The sequence below is a fragment of the Cyrtonyx montezumae genome, unplaced genomic scaffold (assembly GCF_038088225.1).
Source record: "Cyrtonyx montezumae isolate F1298 unplaced genomic scaffold, pur_monq_1.0 scaffold_38, whole genome shotgun sequence".
NCBI classification, from domain to species: Eukaryota; Metazoa; Chordata; class Aves; order Galliformes; family Odontophoridae; genus Cyrtonyx; species Cyrtonyx montezumae.
Genome location: NW_027072043.1, coordinates 861,271 through 867,169, shown reverse-complemented (window position 1 = coordinate 867,169; position 5,899 = coordinate 861,271).

The window sequence follows — 5,899 nt, the reverse complement described above, 5'->3', positions numbered from 1 at the left end:
CACAGTACTCGAGGTGCGGCCGTACCAGAGCTGAGTACAGGGGGATGATCACCTCCCTGCTCCTGCTGGCTACACTATTTCTAATACAGGCCAGGATGCCGTTGGCCTTCTTGGCCACCTGGGCACATTGCCGGCTCATGTTGAGCCGAGCATCAACCAACACCCCCAGGTCCTTTTCCTCTCTACATTCTTCAAGCCATTCTGCCCCAAGCCTATAGCATTGCATGGGGTTATTGTGACCAAAGTGCAGGACCCGGCACTTGGTCTTATTGAACCTCATCCCATTGAGCTCAGCCCAGCTATTCAGCCTATCCAAATCCCTCTGAAGGGCCTCCCTGCACTCAGGCAGATTGACACATCCTCCCAACTTGGTGTCATCTGCAAACTTACTGAGGGTACACTCAATTCCCTCATCTAGGTCATCAATAAAGTTATTAAACAAGATGGGCCCCAAAACTGACCCTTGGGGGACACCACTCGTAACAGGACGCCAGCTGGACTTCATTCACCACTACCCTCTGGGCACGGCCCTCCAGCCAGTTCTCCACCCAGAGAAGAGTGAACCTGTCACACCACGGGCTGCCAGTTTCCTCAGGAGAATACTGTGGGAGACCATGTCGAAGGCCTTGCTGAAGTCCAGGTAGACTACATCAACAGCCTTTCCCTTATCTACCTGTCTGGTCACCCAGTCACAGAAGGAGATGAGGTTGGACAAGCACGACCTGCCCTTTGTGAACCCGTGCTGGCTTGGTCTGATCCCTTTATTACCATGCACGTGTCGTGTGATCTCCCTCAAGATCATCTGCTCCATAACTTTCCCTGATACCGAGGTCAGGCTGACAGGCCTGTAGTTCCCCGGGTCTTCCTTTCGGCCTTTCTTGTAGATGGGAGTCACATCGGCAAGCCTCCAATCTTGTGGGACCTCTCCAGATAACCAGGAATGCTGATAGATGGCAGAAAGTGGCTCGGCAATCACCTCTGCCAGCTCCCTCAGCACCCTTGGGTGGATCCCATCTGGTCCCATGGACTTGTGGCAGTTCAGATGGAGGAGTAGATCTCTGACCGTCTCTGCTTGGATCACAGGGGGTGAACTATGCGCCCTATCCCGGAAAATGTCTCAGCAAGAGGCAATCGCTGTCTGCCCTGCTCTCGAGGACAGCATCTCCCTGCAGCTGGGTGAGCTCTTGTCCTAACCACTTCTCCTGGTTTCTCTGTTAGGTTTTCCTTTGAAGGTACCAGCACTGTTAACCTCTCTGCTGTACGAGGGCCAGCTCTGATGTTCGCTGGTGTCTATCTACAGACTGTAAGGCCACCCAGAAGGAACCGCCCTCAGCATAATTGGGAACGACCTCTTCCTCTTCTTCACGTTTTCAGTGGGGAAAAAGTGTGGTCAGGGTCTCACATTCTGCTTTGCAATTTACAAACCCTACACATCTTTCTGCAGGGCTTGTTCCTCTGAACTTTGACGTGATCACTGCCACATCCTTTTGCTTTGTGCTGCTAACCCAGCTGTACATGTGACCTCTTCACATCAAAGCTCTCCGGAAAGCATGGTTTTTTATCGCATTTAAAGTGGTAGTGTCACAGGGGTGGGTTAACACACCCTCATCTGACACAGCCCTTGACAAGAAGAACAAAGCAAAACAAGCAAGCATACAAACAAAACCCACCCTAGTCGTCTTTGCAACACTGCTTAACGGATCCTTCCAAAAGTTCTCACTTTGGTCCCACTCAGGGCTAAGTAAAGCTTCCTTATGATGCCTCAGCTTAACTTAACATCAGTGGGAACCTGTTTGCTATGCCCGCCTTAAAGGTTGGAGACTTCCAGAAAAAATGACTCTTAGCTTTAATCCCACGACCACCAGTCAGTATCAACCCCTTCTTCTTCATCATTACAAACTGCCTTTGATCTTACACACACCTCTCCTGGCTACAAAAGACCCCATTCTAAAATTAGAATTTTCCCTCTAATTCCTCCAGTCAATCTCAGTCAATTAATAACTTTGTGTTAGAAATGCTCTAAATCAAGAATTTTGGGTTAGGCAAAAATCACAGTGGTAGCAGCAAATTTATTCATTATTGCAAGATTGGGAACACACCCCCTGCTGACAAGGGAGAAATTTCGCAACTTGTCAGTGAAATCCATTCGTTATATACCCTGGGTCTGACGTAGGCAAACCTGTCCTGGCACTCTCTGGCTGAGCATCTCAGGCTCTCAGACTTCTGATACAATTGCTACATACATTTCCATACAATGGCTGTTATCAATCCCCCCCCCTTCCCCCCCCTTAAGTCAGGTATGATTTCATGACCTGTACTTTTTACGATGGTAGGACAATACATTCAATACTTTTTCACGAGTCCCATCCTTTACCAGGGTTTCCGCTACACGATCTAATTCCCTTTCCCTAGTGCCAATGCCAATTTTACATAGGTGTCACGGTGTTATCTGTAACAGTGACCCAAGGGAAGCCGTGACAGTGACCCAAGGGAAGCCGAGAAGGGAGAGAGGAGAGAAAAAGAAACTGCGTCAGTGGCCGCGCGGCCGCCCGAGAAGAGCCGCGCTCTGGGAGGGGGAGGGGGAAACAGCGGGAAGAGATGGGTCTACAAGAAGACAACGGCACAATCTGAGAAGGAACGGTAACTTTACTAAATCTAATAAAATTGAACCATTGAGAGAGAGATAAAAATTTCCAACCCAAAAGCTGTGAGCTTTCGTTAAGGAGGACCTGCAGGGGAAGCACACGTGCTGAACCTCCACGGCAGCCCAGAGCAACGCGCCCTGGCAGAGCGCTGCCTGGCATCCGGTGCGGAGCTCCGCCCCTCTGCTGCTCCCCCAGCAGTAACTCCTTCACTGCTGCATGATGCTCTGATGTGGAATACCGGCATCAAAACCACAAAACCACAACATTCCACCCCTTATTCCACATCATCACATCATGCTTAACACACATCTATACATTACCACAACAGTAATAACATAAGTTACATAGAAACATATATATATACATACTTACAGACGTAATTACAGACTGCATTCCCCCAATATCAAATTCCCTTGTGGGACACACAGGACGTCCCCATTTTTATCCATTATCCACTAGATGCACCCAGGTCCCTGCTCAAAAACAGTTCCACGGAGGGGTTTGCCCTTTCCAGAGGCTGGAAGGACCCACACCGCTTTTCCCAACATGCTCCTCACATGTACCACAGGGACCTTATCTCCCTCTATGGTCTGTAGGGAGCTGGACTGTGTAGGACCCTCTCGGTTGACTGATCCCCTAGTGTTGACCAGCCAGGTGGCTTCTGCCAGATGCTTCTCCCAGTGCTTGAATGTCCCACCACCCATTGCTCACAACGTGGTTTTTAACAACCCGTTGTAGAGCTCGATCTTACCAGCAGCTGGTGCATGGTAGGGGATATGGTAGATCCATTCAATGCCGTGTTCTTTGGCCCAGATGTCCACAAGAGAATTTTTGAAATGAGTCCCATTATTGGACTCAATTCTCTCTTGAGTGCCATGTCGCCATAGCACTTGTCTCTCGAGCCCTAAGATGGTGTTTCGGGCGGTAGCATGGGGTACTGCGTATGTCTCAAGCCACCCAGTGGTCGCCTCCACCATGGTGAGCACGTAACGCTCACCATCGCGAGTTTGTGGCAAGGTGATATAATCAACCTGCCACGCCTCCCCATATTTATACTTTTCCCATCGCCCTTCCTGCCAGACGGGTTTCATCTTTTTGGCCTGTTTAATTATGGCACATGTGTCACAGTCATGGATAACCTGTGCAACGGCATCCATAGTTAAGTCCACCCCTCGGTCTCTAGCCCACTTATAGGTCGCATCCCTTCCTTGATGGCCTGAGGTGTCATGGGCCCACCGAGCTAAAAATAGCTCTCCTTTGTTCTGCCAGTCCAAATCGATCTGAGACACCTCAATTCTGGCAGCTCGATCTACCTGATGGTTATTTCTCTGCTCTTCAGTAGCTCGATTCTTGGGCACATGAGCATCTACATGGCGCACCTTTACACCCAACCTTTTTGTTCGGGCAGCAATGTCTCTCCACAGTTCAGCAGCCCAAATAGGTTTACCCTTCCGTTGCCAGTTGTCCTGTTCCCACTGCTGCAACCACCCCCATAAAGCATTTGCCACCATCCAAGAGTCAGTATAAAGATATAGCATGGGCCACCTCTCCCGTTCAGCCACATCTAAGGCCAGCTGGACAGCCTTTACCTCCGCAAATTGGCTTGACTCTCCTTCTCCTTCGGTGGCCTCTGCAACTCGTCGTGTGGGGCTCCACACAGCAGCCTTCCATCTGCGATGCTTCCCAACGATACGACACGATCCATCAGTGAAGAGGGCATACGTCTTTTCATTCTCTGGTAGTTGGTTATATGGTGGGGCCTCTTTAGCACGTGGTATCTCCTCTGATGGGGATGTTCCAAATTTCTTGCCTTCAGGCCAGTCCATGATCACCTCCAGGATTCCTGGACGGTTGAGGTTCCCCATCCGAGCTCGCTGTGTAATCAGTGCAATCCACTTACTCCAGGTGGCATCGGTAGCATGATGGGTGGGGGGAACCTTTCCTTTGAACATCCAATTCAGCACTGGCAGTCGAGGTGCCAGGAGGAGCTGTGTCTCAGTACCAATTACTTCAGAGGCAGCCCGAACCCCCTCGTATGCTGCCAAAATCTCCTTCTCAGTTGGAGTGTAGCAATCCTCTGAACCCCTGTACGCTCTGCTCCAAAATCCAAGGGGTCGGCCTCGGGTCTCCCCAAAGGCTTTTTGCCACAGACTCCAAGTGGGACCTTTCTCTCCAGCAGCAGTGTAGAGGATGTTTTTCACATCCTGTCCCAACCGTATTGTCCCTATGGCCACAGCACGGGCTATCTCCTGCTTTATTTGCTCAAAGGCCTGCTGCTGTTCAGGACCCCATGCAAAATTATTCTTTTTCCGATTCACTTGATAGAGGGGGCTTACTATGAGGCTGTAGTTTGGGATGTGCATCCTCCAAAAACCTACTACACCCAGAAAAGACTGTGTCTCTTTCTTGCTAGTGGGTGGTGACATACTGGTGATTTTGAAAATCACATCTCCTGGAATGTGACAACGTCCATCTTGCCATTTTATTCCTAGGAACTGAATTTCTTGGGCAGGTCCCTTCAATTTGCTCCGTTTAATAGCAAAACCAGCACCCAGAAGAATTTGGATTATTCGCTCTCCTTTTTTAAAAACTTCCTCTGCTGTTGTCATGGTTTTATTATTTTTGGTACTGGTATTACACATCATAACATCATGTAGTGCATTTAGAGTTAAAGAGTTAATGCTCCAGCTCCATGGATCATCGATAGTTCCAGGTATCCCTGTCTCAGAAGAGAAGAAGAACTCCATTCCCCAGAGGATTTTGCGATGCTTTTTGTTCTTACGTGTTTACGCTCAGAGGGAAAGATAAAAAACTCTCTGTGGTCATGGGACACTCTCTTGCCTTTGGGATCGACTCAGCAGTGGGTGCTCGTTGCCGTCCGCCTTCAGTGTTAGCGTAAGGCCTTCGGTTTATCGGACACTCTCTCTTGCTCATTTTATTTGATTTATTAGCTTTAATTCCAATTACATTGTATTATATTGCGTTATTTTGCTTTCCGATATCTTATTTAGTAAATAAGCTTTCCTCCTCAGATCGTTGCCACTGTTTTGTTTCTAGGCCCATCTCCCTTTTCCCTTTCCCCCTTTCCTGGGGCGTGGGTCTGTGGGTCCCCCACACCAATTGTAACGGTACCGGGCCAAACCTGCCCGTAAACCGTTGACAGATGTATCACCCCACACAACGATGTCATCAATGTACTAGAGGTGCTCAGATGCCCCACCCTGTTCCAGTGTGGTTTGAATCAGCCCATGGCA